This window comes from Thunnus albacares, chromosome 16 (assembly GCF_914725855.1).
Source record: "Thunnus albacares chromosome 16, fThuAlb1.1, whole genome shotgun sequence".
In the NCBI taxonomy this organism is placed as follows: domain Eukaryota; kingdom Metazoa; phylum Chordata; class Actinopteri; order Scombriformes; family Scombridae; genus Thunnus; species Thunnus albacares.
Window position 1 is genome coordinate 18,433,594 of NC_058121.1, and position 15,823 is coordinate 18,449,416.

The window sequence follows — 15,823 nt, forward strand, 5'->3', positions numbered from 1 at the left end:
TAATTAACTAGCTAGCTAACTCATGTTGGCAAGTTGTGACACTTATACAATTTGTCTTCCTTTAGGGACGATAGTTTGGCATCTTTGTAGCTCTATCATGTGAGTCTCTTTTACTTTTAGTCATTTAAATATCACAGTGCAGATTTCCAACCTCATTTATAGCTGAGAAATGCTGCTATTTTGTCTTCAGCCTCTACGTCAAATCTTTTTAGCAGTGTTTGTGCTTATCATTTTACATTTAATTTCAATAATAACTCCTGTTCCTGTTTGTTTTTATTTGTGGTTGAGACTGAGCTAATTTGTCTTTCAATTTGTGTTCATGTTTTAATAATTAATCCCTTTCATGTTTCACATTATGATGAGGGAAGGGCTCCTGTGGTTTGCCTCCGCTTCTAAATGAATATAGGCCAAACACTTTTCTGTTTCCACATCGTTGCAAAGTTCTTTCTTTTCCTCCCCGATGTTGCGCTCGCTGCTTGCTCTCAGCGTGACCAATAACAGCCCCGAGGAGGCATTGCCATAATTCCCTGTAAATGACAACTAATGAAGATGGTATTTCCCCTTATTACTTTGTGTGTTTGAGGGGGCAGGGCTGCCAGTGGCACTTTGTTGATGCAAGCACATGTGTCACTTTCTATTATACTCACTGTTCTCCATCCATGGTTGGAGAACTGAGTGTTCCTCTTCTTTTTTTCCTCTCCTCAGCAACCTCAACGGTCAGGGATGAGGGCTCTCCTCTTTGGCTGTATCAAGCACACGCTCAATTAGCATCGCATGGTAGGTGAGAGCTGTTTTGAAAACATTTCTTATTACACCTTATCACTGGGGCACAGAGGGGGGGCCAACATGAAGCAAATTAGAGGGGTGAATGAGAGACGGAGAGCGAACGAAAGAGGGAGGGCTGGAGACATCAAAGTGTTCCCGCTCTATTTAAATTGAGCGATCTTGTGTGAAAGATCCCCACTACATAAAGATTAACCCCCATCCTCCCACCCACACACACAGGCAGCTAATATCACACACCCACATACCCTTGGATTTATGTGTCAAGGGTTAATAACTATGAGGATGAGGACACTTGGGGGGGTTCACGTGGGGTGTTCCTGCAAATGCACATGTGTGTGTGCATGTATAGGTATAATGTGTTCGTGTTTGTATGCATACATGGATGTATGAGTAGAGAAGGGGGGGCGAGTGAGGAGGAAAGAGACTGGCTGCACACAAGCAGGGAGGTAGAGATCACGCAGCAAGTGTGAGAGAGGCTCAGCTTCATCTCAAACCGACGGACTGACATGTTACAAATCCCACCAGCAGCAGCACTGAACAGACCTGCCAGCACTCCTCAGGAAGAGACTCAGAAAGACACACACACATACCAACACACACACACACACACACGCAGCCACAGAAAGAGAGGCTGTGTGAGAGTTGTTGATCTGTTGCCTGTTTTCTACCAGTTTCATCATTTCCTTTAGTTAAATGCAAATTTTGGTCCTTTTTATTATATTGTAGTATGTGAGAAATTAGGATGTTGTATCTATATACTGTGTGTTTTTTATGTGTGTGTGTGTTCATGAGTTTTTTTATTAGTTTCCTGTCGTTAAGTGTGTGTGAATATGTCTTTCTATCTGTTTGCGCCTGTTGTTCTTCACTATATGAAAGAGTGTGTGTGCATTCTGTGTCTTCCCCTGTGTGTGCTCCAAGTTGTCTTTCACTGTGTAAGTGTGTGTGTGTGTGCCTGCTCAATCCCGCCCGGTGGATTAGTGACGTCGGTGGAGCTCACCCTCTCCCTCTGATAAGGGCGCGCGCCGCTGCCTCCCGCTCTCTGCTCCCCGCGCTCAATTTCAGATAGTGCTAATGGAATCTGTCCCGTGCGATTGTAATGCGAGCGAGACTCATTTTCCACGGAGCTTGGAGCTGTCAGCTTGGCAGGACTGTGTTGGGGGGGGAGGAGGAGGGGGGGTTGTAGAGTTCGGGGAGGAACGAAGAGAGGGTTGATGGGAGGACGGGGAAGGAGAGGATGATGAGGAGGGTGTGAGTGCGTGTGTTTCTGTGCCTTTCTGACAAGTGTTATGGTAGGCCTCCTCCCTCTTGTCAGGAAGCTGTAATGTAGCTTCCCACACATTGCCCATCATGTGCAGACCTGCACACACACACACACACAAATACACACATACTTCCAGGTTTCTTGAGTAAATATTGGTGGTTTTGGCTTTTGTCACGGCAGAGGTTGAAAGGCTGTTTGATAAAAAGCCAATTCACCCACATTACAAAAAAAACATGTTGTCTCACTTATCTCTAGTGGTATCTAACCATGCAGGTAGTTTTTTAACTGCTGAGGTTTTGCAACATCAGCACCTACAAGCAGTTTTTAAATGAAATGTCGAGATGGAATTTGATTTCCTTTATTTCTGAGTTGAGATTTACTTCCACATGAATGAGAAACTTTGGCAGAAAAGACAAAGCTGACGAAATGTTGAGCTTGAACGTGCATTCTTGACTTTGGAAAGTCAGTTTGACAAATAATTCTTGTCAAAAGGTTAACTTTTTTCAGTTTCTGAAGCTTTCAGCCTCATTTTGTGGCCTTCATCGGTGGATGGAGTTTTCTCAGTTGACGTTGGGGAAAAGAAAGCTCCAGAAACATCGAGATGAGAATTTTTTTGTCAAAAAACTGACATAGGGTTGTTATTATCATTATTTTGTTGGTAAACTCCATAATACAGCAGACATTTTTGACAAATCATAGCAGGAAAAACACAGGTGCTACTAATAACATTAATGACGACTGTTCTGTTCAAGTGTCTCAGTGAGTCGTGACGACAGTGAGCTCTGCATGAACAATACCAGAATCCTGAAACTGAAGCAGCTAAATGTAATTCAGCCATTGTTAATTTTATTATTTACAGCTGTGCTTTTCCTACTGTTACATGTCAAAATGTCTTCTGTAAAAAAAAACAATGATAATGTATCAACTGCAGATGATGTATTTACTGCATATAATTTATTTTAACCAAAACTGATCATTGAATCGCCTGCTTATAATAGCCTATATAAAATTGTTGAATGCATAAAGTAATCATTTTTTGCGTATATTGTAATAAGTTTTATTAAATTTTGTGATTTTTGTTACATTATTATTAGTTTTGGTGGCAATGTTTTCAAAGAAAAATGCAAAAACTTAACTCACATTGTAATAAGAAGTCAAATTAAATGATAAGGAGGATTTTAAGTGTTTAAGTAAAATATGTGGCCCACCACGGCAAAGACATGAGTTCAGTTCCTGTCCTCAGAGCCTCCAGCATTGTAACCGGTACAACTGGCACTGTCGGGGGGCAGGAAGCCAGTGCAGGATGTCGCTGGGGTTTTCTTTTGCACTTCCACTTGGTGGGGGAAGAGGTCTAGGTGTGTAATTGAGAATTTCAGTGTGGATTAAGTGTGGATTATTTTTGGCTTGTGGTTTGACATTATCAGCAGGTATTACATGATCAGTTTCAGCAGTTGTATTTTTAGATGCATTTTGGAGGGAATATACAAACTGTATATTCTGTCCCACCATCTCTGTGCATGTCTGTGTGAGTGTTAGAAGTCCTGTGTTGGTTCTGTGCCTGTATTAGGAGGTAGTTATGTTTTGAAGAGCAGCCTGCAGGTGGCAGTGTTTGCATGATAAACAATCTGGGAGCATCTCTGCTGGCCAACAGACCAGTTATTCTCTCTCAACTTTGTTCTGCGCTCCACTTTGTTCTATTCTTGCATTTTTACTCATCCAATCACTTCTTCATTGTTCTACTGTATATCTATTTTGTCTGCCTTATTCATACGTATTACCTGCTTACAGTTATATTTCAGCTCCACTCACACATCTTTCTTTAGTAGAGCTGAAGTTGAGCCTGATGTACTTTTCGAAGAGTCTGAAAGAGAGGGGGAAAGCCTGAAACTAATTTCTAGTAACCCTGGGCACAAACAGGTTTTTTTTCCAGAGCAATTAAGTGAGAAATTTAGTCCAACTCTACACAAGGCCAGGGCGTTCAGTCAGCTCAGCGCAGACATGTCACTCTCTTACTGTCCCAGTCTCTGCCCATTCAGTGCAGTTCAGTTCAGGGGAGGGGAAGGGAAAATACCAATTTGGCAGCGTTACAGGGATTACAGTGGTGGTGGGCATCTTTAATCTGGAACAGACTGTTGCATTTGTCTCCACTTAAAACATCATCATCAGTCCTGCCCCGTCTATTGGCCTGTCACCCCCCATCCCATCCTGTTAAAAAAAAAAAAAGACAAGTAAAAAAACACGAAACACTGCTGGAGCTGATTAGACTCTTTAAAATAAATAAATAAAATAAATAAACTGCAACCTAAATCTCACAGCCAGGGTTTTACGCAGCCAGAGCCCCCATTACTAGTAGTCTACCCCCTGGGAAGAGTTTAGTGTCAACAGACCCTCCTGCTGCAGGGGTGGAGGAGGGTCTCCATCACGGACATTAAATGAAATGTCTATACCACATCAGGGAGTGGTTTAGAGTGTTTTGGTATAAACAAATAATGTGTTAGAGAAGCCTGTGCAGTTTCCTCTAATGCAACTAAAGAAAACTGCAAGTGAAAGAGGCAGCAAGTGGAAAAGAACCTCTAACGGCCTCAAATCCAACATTATACAGAGAGTGTGCGGTGCTTGTGCGTACACACAAACAGGGTCGCACACATGCAAAAGAGCATATGCTTAATCACCACTGGAGTTTCCCAGGAAATAAAAAAGCCTCGGTGGATTAAATCCTTCGAGCTGAACATTACAGAAGTGCAGAGTTCAGCTCTTACAGGGAAAAAAAAAGGCAAATCATTATCTTCCAGAGAGAGAGAGAGAGAGAGAGAGAGAGGAAGAATCAGAGGTTGAAGGCGGCAGACTGTGATACTGAAGAAGAAAGGCGTCACGTTGAGAGGAAGACAGACTGATAAAAGAACGAAGCCATCGGCGGAGGAAGAGAGAAAGGGCCCCACAAATTGGCAAAGGGAAGTCAGGGTCTCTCTGCTTTGCATTTCATTTACATGGCTGGCCGTATCGACCAATCGGATTGGGAGCGGAGCCCGTGGCTTAGGAAGGCGAATAAAGACTCCAAATGCCTTCACTGCTCTCATCCCTCTCTCTCATAATACCCTGTCTGCCCTTCTTTTCTCTCGCTCCCTCTCTTTTCTCTCCTCACTGTCATAATACCCTTTCTTTCCCCATTCTCTCCTCTCTGGCGTGGTACTATAAGTAGACCCTGTCCGATGTGATAGTGGGATGAGGAGAGGGGAGAGAGGGAGAGGAGAGGTGAGGATGTGGAGGAGGAGGAGGAGGAGGAGGGTGGTTGCAGGGATGACTTTTGTTACCACCCGCTGAAAGTAAAAAAAAAAAAAAAGCAAGATTGTGCATGTGTGTGTTTGCATTTGTGGGTATTCGTGGGCGCATGTACACATGTGTAGTGTTTGTTTTTTTCAGATATAAACCAGACGCAAATACAAGCACTGTCATCCTGATGTTTTTCGTTATTTTTGATGTTGTTTGGAGAGGTTGGGGGGGGGGGGGGGGTCCCGTGGTGCTCACCTGCATGACACACACAATGTAACACAAGCGGAGCATTTTGTTAACCTGACAAATCCATTGATACAGAACACGCACATGCTCATAGAAGACATAATACATGGTAATTAAATTTATAAATGCTCTATAATCAAGGAGAATAATGTCTGTGTAATTACATATTACACATAGTACATGATAATTAACACTGATAACTATCATGTGACTTTTTTTGATGTACAATCGATGGCGCATTTCCTCAGTGGAAATCATTAGTACACACACACACACCTTATACACTTACACTTGAATTCATTTGAATAATGGCATGTAGACAGACGCATTTGAAAAACCCATGAATGACCCCAGGCGTTTCTCACAGGAGACATGCAGCCACTTAACGCTTAAGCACACACACACACACACACACACACACACATACACACACATCTCGAGGGTATAATTTCGTGCCATATTATGAGTCTACAAGTTTACCTTCCATCCGTGGAAAAAGAGAGGCCTCCATCCGTGAGTGAAAAGGAAGTTTTAGAAAGAGAGAGGTGGAGGATGAGACAGGAACTTATTCCCTTCTGTCATAGCTAATAACGATATCCAACACATTAGTGAAACTTATTTAGATCTTCTCTTTGTGCAGTGACGGTATTGTGATCTTTGACTTAAGTTAAAGTAGCAATATCTAAATGTAAAAATATCCTTTATTGCCTGTAAAAGTCTTTATTCATAATTTTACTAGTAGAAGTGCAAATGTGTTAGCTTAAAAATATGCTTAAAATATCAGAGGTAAAAGCAGAATAACCAATGTCAGTGTTATATTAGATTATTGGATAATTATTACTGATGCATCAGTGTGTAAGTAGCATTTAATGTTCTTGCTGTTTCAGCAGAGCTTCTGCTTCCCATCTTCATTTCCTTGTGTGAAAATCAAATACGTACACATGACATTGAAAAGGAGAAAGAAAATGTAATACATTTACACATTCTTGCAGTTTAGGTGAAAACATTCTCAACATAGAGTTTAAAGAAAAAAATAAATAGAAAACAGAGAAATTAAACAGGAAATTTAAGGAAAAAAAGAGTAAGAGTGAGGAGTGGGAGCTATGGATGTGAGAAATGAAAAAATAGTGGGAGCTGAGGCTTATTTTAACTACTTGATACTGTTGAGTAGTTTGTTCTCGTACTATGCATCATATTTTATAAGCTGATCACATGTTCTGTATGTAATATGTTGATCTTAAAAGTACATACAGCTGTCAGATAAATGCATTTTAGTACAATATTATCTATTATCATTTAGAGGAGTGGAAGAATAAAGTAGCATGAAGTGGAAATACTCAAAATACTTCAACATTGTACCTGTAGTTACTTTTTACCCGTGACTTTCTGATAATAATACTAATAATAATCCATCCACATACAGTTTTATTAAGCAGTGTAACTCAAGGGAACTTCAGTGGCTGCAGGTGTCAAGAGCGTCATCAATAGAGCATGACATAAAAAAAATCACCTCATCTCATCTCTTCAGTCATCTTCATCACTGCCACTTCCCTCCATGTTGAAGTTAATCTGTGGTAACACCTCACTTGTCACCATCATTCAATCATTCATTCCCTACATCATCCTCATTGTTCTTTTCCCTGCCCAAACACACACGCACACACACACACACACACACACACACACACACACACACACACTCACACTCACATTACCCTTCATTGCCGTTAATCATCAATAACAATACTTTATTTGTCAGGGAGGAATGTTTACAATGGGATCCCCCACCCCCCAGGCGTGAGCCCCTCCCCCGACACCGCAGTGTATCAGTGTGCCACCAATTACTGAGCGCAAACTGAATGAGGTCATAACGGGATGGGGTCATTAGCAAAACAAACCCGCCGACCCCGTGGGGCAAAAGGAGGCAAGGAAGAGGGGGAAGACTGGTAGAAGATACCCCCCCCATCCATCCATCCATCCCACCATGACTCACTTTACACACACACAAGACACCTGAAGGCCTCTTACTCTTCACCATCACCCAACAAGTGTTAAAAGGTCAAATGTTTTAAAATGTCCTTAAACATTTACAGTTCTAGTAGGTCATATGTGGCTATACATCAGGATCTTGGCACCCTTTTACATCAGCATACAGTCACTTCTCTGATAGGTTGAATATATAATGTGATTAAATGACACTGTAGCTGCATGTTGTTGCCACATTACATCATTTACACAACAGCAAATGTTAGAGCGATGACTGTAAAAATTTACATGCAAGCAACTGATGGCTACTCACAAGAATATGTATGAATTTTCTAATAATGTCCTCCTTTGCTCCACAAGTCCCCACTCTGGTCATCATTGACATTGACAACACTCATTTATTAATTTATCTAGCTATTCTTCAGAAATTACACCAATAACTAACATCCTTACTAAGTCATACAACTACAATCTACTTGTGATTCAAGATGTTGGAAAATGATGCTTGTGTTCAGTGTTTGCTGGTTAAAAATGTAATTCACCTTTATTATTATGTGAATTGATTTCATCATTATTTATTTCTATAAACTTACATTTAAAGGGATACTCCAGTGATTTTTGCACTTGCATTACGGTTGGGGGATTGTGAGATACAGATTTTTAAAAAACAAGGGTCAAAATTGGTGCGGTAGTGGTTGAGATATCCTGACTTTTAGTCCCTAAAAGCCTAAGAACACATACAACTGTCTCTACATGCTGTGTAGTGCTACCCATGACTAGTAGAGTAGACTAGAACGGCATGTAAAATTGTTTGAATGACCATTTAAATTCTTGTGTACAGGGCAGTAGGTTTTCCCGTATGGTGAGTAAGCCCATAATGAACTCACTCCAACAACCGAGCCTATGACTGTTGATGCTTCACTGAGTCCCTGAGTCACTGTTCTTCACAGGACTTTGTGTAGAGAAAAGCCCATTGAGTCATGTTTGGATGGACTCTTGTCCTTTAAATAACACACAAGGGCTGCCAGTAATGCGTCTGTCACTTGGGTTTCTGTGAATGTGAGTTTCTGTTTTTTTGTGTTTATGTCGTCCACGCTGTTGTTGTTAACGGCAGCGTTCCTGTTTTGTGGACCTTTGGTGGTCGGGATCGCCTGTTGGTTTCTATGTGTTGACGTCACAATGTTTTTATGTTTGAAAAGTAGGACAGCAGATCTGTTGCGGGACACAGTGAATCATGCATCGCAAAACACCTCCCTGGGCAGCTCTCTCACACACACACACACACACACACACACACACACACACACACACATACACACATGTAAAAACCAAGTGAAACAATCATGTGAACGTTTTTTCTCTTTAAGCCTTCCTCAATAAACATACAGAAATGAATCCATAAGTTCAAAATTTCAACTCCTGCACCTAAAAGCATCAGTCAACAAAAGCATGAATAGCATCTGTCATGTCGTGCACAACGTCCAGAGCCATTATTTCCCAAACTATGAAAATATTGAAGATGCTAAAAGCGATTAGTGGTGAGACTGTCCGGTGTGTGTGTGTGTCCTTTGTTGGCCGAGGGCATATTTGTGTTTGTGTATCTCCATTGTGACGCGTGTAATCCGCATGCTCTCTAATCCCAGAGCAGGTGGCCAGGCGTGTGGCGGCTGTGGGGGTGCAGGGAGGGCACACGCCTCCTGCTCCCCTAAACACACACACGCACACACACACTCACACACATATGATTGATCCACAAACGCATCAAGGCTTGCTCCGCACTCTACGCTTTATATTACCACAGGAGGAGAGGAGACACACATAGAGACGCACACCTGCACTCGTTCACACACACCTAACGCCCACACATACACACATACACACGCGCCAGGGGTACCAGACTTGTTACAGGAGAAAGATCGCCGCAGGGAAGCGCGTACCAGCATTTCCAGTCCACCCCTCCCCGGCCACCTCCTCCCTGCGTGCGTCCACAACAGACACACTCGCCTCCAGGAGCTCACTTAACAGGTGGGCAGAGACAAGGCGGGGCGGGGAGAGAGGCATCTGTCAACAAACTCTGCATCCATCCTCCTCTACTGCACTACCTCTCCATCTGCCCAGAGAGACACACATAGAATGACGAGAAAGCTAAATAAAGCGGTGGAAACTAGGAAACTGTAATCATGAGGCCTGTCGTGTAGCTCACCAGCTGTAGTTCAGATTCCTCTTTATAAATCACGTCCTGCTTGTCTCTAAACGTGGCAGAGATGAACATAAATAGAGTTGTATGTGGTTTTGTATGATTTTTTATACTGTAACGTGGTCTGAGAGGCAAGAGGAGGCCCCTTGACCTTTGACCTCTGTATTGTATCAGGAGTACAGGATAGGTTTGACAGTTGAGGTCACTGCGTGTCCAACATGTTGTCCACTCAGTGTGCTGTCGGCACTGATTTGACCTTATTTTAAGGTAGTCTTGCAGTTATTTGTATAAAAAAAAGAACAAAATTTTTGGAATGATGGTTCAAGTCTGTTCAAGTCATTTCCTGTCGTCTCTCTACTGTCACATCTCTAATAAAGGCGTAAAATACCACAATGAATACTTACAAAAACAATATTTGTATGATAACTACAAAAATTGTCATGACACCTGTTTGCTTCGGCTTTTGGTCTGTTTTTATGGGTTAAACTTAGTGTAAATTATTTCACATTATTTGAGTGTGAAAGTTCGTGCTCGACATTTGAAACAGTAGTTCGCCAAAAGAAATCTCCACTCGATAATGAACATGTCCCTTTCTCCATTACAGTCTGCTGAGGATGACCATAGGATGCAGTTAAACGCTCAAAAAAAAGCTAGTAAGTTGACCTTGAGTTAAGATTGCTTTTCATCAAATATTTCACATAATGTATTGTAAAATAAAAAATCCAACCAAACTATATATTTTTTAGTAGCCAACAATCACCTTCATCCTTCATAGAGAACACCAGTCATAGTCACCTCAAATTCATTTCAGTTACGATGGATTACAAGTTTTTACGACGCAAAATAAACATCAAAATGTCTGTAGAAACATCTCAAAATCATCCTGCAGCATAATCCACTTCTCTAATGTCCATTTGTATGCTGATATTTTTATACACCACATCCACTGGTAGCTCACATGATTATCTGTTTACATGACTAACATACTGTAAGCAAACATAATCACTGTCACTTTAAGGTAGAGCTACATATTTGTAGTTCATACGTATGTTGTTCGTATAAATAAAGGGCAGTTCTTTTTGGTTATGTAAGTACAAATATCCCCCATGAACAGACTTAACGGTATGTAGAAGTCATTGCTCACATTTGGGATTTTAGTTTTCAAAGTTATAGGCAAGTGTAGCACCTGCTTTACGTTTCAGATTTAATATTTACAGCAACAAGCTTCAGTCAGTCGGTGTTTTCTGAAAGAGAAAAAGCTTGCACACTGGATTGAAACTTCCTCGGTGCCTGTGTTATACAGTCAAAGACCGACAGCCTCTGAACAACCGGTTCAGATCACACTTTGCTGAATAAACTGGCAACAACCACTGTGCGGGTGTGATTTCATAATGATTTAACCGTTTCCGTAGCTGCCTACAACATCGCCTCCTCCTCGTCCTATAGTTTCCTTGACAAAACGTCACTCAGCAAAACATCTGTTTGTGTCAAATGCTTTCAGCGTCGCATCAAGCTTATGGATGTAAATTTGGCCATTAAATGCATGTAATCTGTTATTATAACATCTCCCTTTTGCTCTTATAAGGAGATTTATGATTTTTTTTTTCCCCCCCACTGCTAATGGTCTGTTCTCATAAGGGCTGGAGTGCTTTGTTGGCTGAATGTCCACTGTCGACATAATCCAAGTTTGTATTGGTTCTGAAGCTAAATGGATGCTTCTGAGGAAAAAAAAAGAAACATTAACTAGGCATTAACTTTATGTGAAGCACTAATTCTCTAATGGCAATTCGTTTTTCTCTTTTACATATGCTGGATTTCCTTTAACCCTGTAATCAGCTTTCTGCTTTATGTCTGTATGTGTGTGTGTATTTATATATATGTGTTTGTGTGTGTTTTTACACTGCTGTATTTCATTGAATGACAATATCTCAGCAATATATTTTGGTTCACTTCTGTAGCTCCAGGCATACGGTAGAGAATTCAAACTCAAATCCTAGCACCACTCATTTAGTTTAATATTTCACTAATGTTTTCTTTGTAAGAGGTTTGCCTACATTCGTAACAGGCTAATGTCTTGAAAATCAGTTAATTCTGCATGAATTGAGTTATTATTGGGTGAGATTAATGTACAGATTATGATACAAATCAGATTTCTATGATTTCAGAGCAGGCCTGTGCTCATCCTGAAATCTTTAAAGGGTTTTTTTTTTTTTTTTGCCCGCAGAGTTCTTCCACTCAAAAAGATGACTAAGAGAAATCAAACAGCATTTAATTGATTTAAAGAGGATGAAACATTTCACCCTGTGGCCTTCGTCATGATATGATCTTCAGTTGCTCACGGAAAAAAGCTATAAATTTATGTTGCTGATCATTTTATCTTGTATTAACAATTGCCTTTGTGTTTGTTCGAGGCAGAGTGTCACTTTCATCACATGAAAATTAAAAAACCTGTAGCATGCCATGATTTTAATGCAAAAATAGCATCGACAGAAGGTGAAAGCAGCCACTATTATTGGAGCAGCACTCAGGAGGTCCAGTTTGTAAACATTTTCTGCAGCAATTTCCGCCATAAATTGGAAGAAAGCCAAATAAACCTTGTAATACACCCGCTGCACAGGCACACGATCCAGATTTTATGCACAATAACACCAAACTCTCCATGTAGACAAAATCTGGCTCAGTCAACAGCCTTTTATACCCAATACACTGGCAATTAATTGCAATTTCATGTTCACGTGTTTATGTTATATCCAAAAAAAAAAGTAGTGTATTTGCTCACAGTTTCATATGAACTGTGGTCCACTTTTTTTTACAGCTCTGTGACTCCTACTTTGTTGCACATTAATCAACATTTAGGCCAGAATAAGGACAGTGTAAATGAAAGTCAATTTAACATGATTTCAGCTGCACCTACTTTAAAGTCAACCCCTAGTGCAGCGTTTGGAGCAATTAAAAGAACATTCTGCGTTGCTTTAAGTCCCATTTAAAACCCTCACATGGCAACATTTACTGTGTGCATCGAGTTTAATCTCATCAAATTGTGTAATCCATGAGATGAAATCACTCTAAACATTACACGGCTTAACACGGATGGAGAGGGTCACAAAGTGTTAACGCCATGTACTTCTAACCATTTAACGTATTCCTCAACCGCCAGTCTGACAGGAGTACAGAAACACTATTGTTTCATTCATTTAAATGAGATTCCATGACTGTTGTTGTCGCAGATGAATTATGTATGTGTTGGTGTGCTGATATGTGATAGACATTGCCTCCCTGGGAATGTAGGACACATACTTATGCATAACAATAGTCTTCAGTTATATTCTCACCGACAAATTTTGCCGTTTATCTGTTATGTTCTGTTTTTTCATAAAAGAAACTCTATTTTGTTTATCTGCTGCTTATTTTATGCAACTGCTGTTGAAAAAAAAATCAGGTCCATATATCCCACTTTACCAAACGGTTACTGTTGCCCCAATACTTTCACTAATCCTTATTTCCTAAAACACAAAGTCATATGCCTGTCAGTGACATAGTGCAGCTGATAATAACATAACCTATTTAAAATCACCCTGATAGGCTTGTTTCAACGGTTCAAATCATGAATTGTTCATGATAAACATATCTTGATGTTTTGTGTCATGCCTTTCTTCTTCTCCAGACAATAATTGACATTTTGGTCTGTTCCCACTAAGCCTGATGTATTAGTCTGACTCAAAAAAAAAAAAAAAAAAAAAAGATCACTGTCCATAAATGTTCTGGTTTACTTAGGATTAAACAAATGAAGGAGCTATAATAATTAGGGATGCATCAAAATGTTGTTTAGAAGGCAAGCAACAAATATTACACAGCATGTTATCACCAATAAAGAGCATTTTTTTACTTCAAATGCTGGTGCAAAACAGATTCTCTGTGATTATACAAAGGCTTTTAAGCTTTAGTTACTTATTTGATAGTTGTGTTAATCGAGGTATTCCTGAGTGGATTTTTCTTTCAAGAGATTTCATCCTCTTTATGCCTCTTTTACAATAAAATCTTAATTCAACCCCTCTGTTTTTTTTATAACTCTATTTATGTCTTTTTAAAATCATGTGGTTTGTACTTTAATAATCCTAATGGGCAATTTCAGTGTTACAGCAGCAAGGTCAGATAAATCCTGAAGCAAATGAGGCAGCAAAATACAATAAAAAATCATAAACAATAACATGAAATAAATAAATAAAAACCTAAATTAACCAAATAATCTTATTGAATACACTGTACAATGATAATGCCCAGTAATATACTGCTATACAGTATGTTATTAGGCAATAAAGACTTATTTAAGATTTATTACAAGGCTGCCAATGTTTTAGAAAAAAAATGTCATTTAATTATTTGATTATTTTACCATGTTTGATTATAGGCTATAATTTGACACACAGCTTTAGTGTATTTTGACCAAAAAAAAATGTTGATTCTGACACATTTTTGGGTATCCTAACTTCTCGTGTCACATTATTGTCAGCACTTAAACAGCCTATTGTAGTTTTAAATAACGGGTTCTTCGCCGCTGTGAAGCAGGATGGAGAAGCCCCTCCGGCGTTGGATCCCCTCTCCGCCGGCGGGGAAACCTGGACTGGAAATCCCGGGCCACGGTGAAGTGGAGCCGCTTGGGAAAGCCCTGCCTCAGGGCGACGGTGGTCGACAAAATGTGCGGTCGCCTCGGCCAAGAAGAGGCTTCCGAGGCTCTTTTTTATTGTTTAACATCCTCAAATGAGATGAGAGGATTAATGAAGCGCGTCTGCCGGACCCATATGTCCCCTTTAGTGCCGCTTGTGCTTAATTAAAACCGAATGGATACTCGAGGGCCCCGGTCCTCCTGCTGCAGAGGGACTGACTTACTGCTTATTGAACCTGTTGAAGCTTTGAATATGATACTTGGATCAAGAAAGAAATATATTTAGAGGACTATTGTGAAAAAATCCTATATCATCTATATGATTTTCAATCATAAACCTTAAGAAAAACATAATGTAAGCGCTCTAATCTTCATAGATTTGACTGTATACGTCATTGGATGGGACTGATTTCCTCCCATAAAGCTGATTATGACTCATTATTCTATATGAATTATTAAAATTTCTTTTACCTGCACATCATTTTTACAACTGTTGTAATGTCTTTTCTTGGTTAATATTCTAAATTTCTATGTGATTAGACTTGTGCCAACTTCAAATCCTTACGTAACTGATTTTTAAAGCTTTATCCAGTAACAATAAAAACAGCAATATGACATTAATAGTTGGCTGTTTGTTGCTCTTTAATTGTGTGTGTCATTTGGTGCTAATTGTGGGTCAAATGGACAACAAAGCCCCCTTCAAAAGTCACTGCGGTTATAAGAAGCCTCTCCTGTCACATCCTAATTAGACGGATAGCACGAGCCTTCTTCTGCTTTAATCCACGCACGAGCCTCTGGACCTGCGCGGGCTCGTATCTCTCCTCCTAAAAACCCCTCAGCATGTCCCGGTTTATGTCCGCAATACACAAATCCAAATGTCATATCCCTGCAACAGATGCCTGGATGTGATACAGATGATTTGATAGATACAATGAATCTTTTATCAGTTTTATTAACGATAATGTGAGTCTGGACATAATGTTGATATTAGATTCTCAATATACTTTGTTTGAACTCAGTCACTCACCTATTAGTGATGATGTTGTCTTAAATAATCTCCACTTATTGTTGCTTTTCTGAAATGTTTTGCCTATTTTTTGTGGCAGTTTCCCAAAATGAATTTATTTACTATACGAGTCACGAGACTGTGACAGTTTAACGTCCACTAGTCTGCAGTTTGTCTACTTTTCCTTTTTTGTATAACTTGTCTTTAAAGTCATGTTTGCCTCAGAGCTCATTCACATCTCTCCGTGTGAACTGGCCAGCGGTGAACCAGAACCAAAGAGCAGCCGTCAATAAAAATGTTGGATTATCCTCTTTATGAGACGGGATTAACATAACTCTCTCCCATAATTCACATTCCTGCCGGCCCAGGCAGTTGTGACAGAAATCGTGGACTTTATAGGCTGTAATG

The 15,823-nt window shown here is 40.1% G+C and overlaps 1 long non-coding RNA gene across 4 annotated transcripts in view; it reads left to right on the forward strand.

Annotated features, from left to right (window-relative positions):
• The window catches only part of LOC122999727, a 36,971-nt gene that overhangs the window by 401 nt on the left and 20,747 nt on the right, over window positions 1-15,823 (forward strand). For 2 of the 4 annotated variants that reach the window (XR_006407809.1, XR_006407808.1), the window contains exons 2-3: window positions 706-777; window positions 10,351-10,399. This is a non-coding gene — a long non-coding RNA (uncharacterized LOC122999727). Of the gene's footprint in view, window positions 1-705; window positions 778-10,350; window positions 10,400-11,970; window positions 14,285-14,309; window positions 14,913-15,823 lie in introns of those variants that run through there. The other 2 variants (XR_006407810.1, XR_006407807.1) reach the window with 2 other exon arrangements.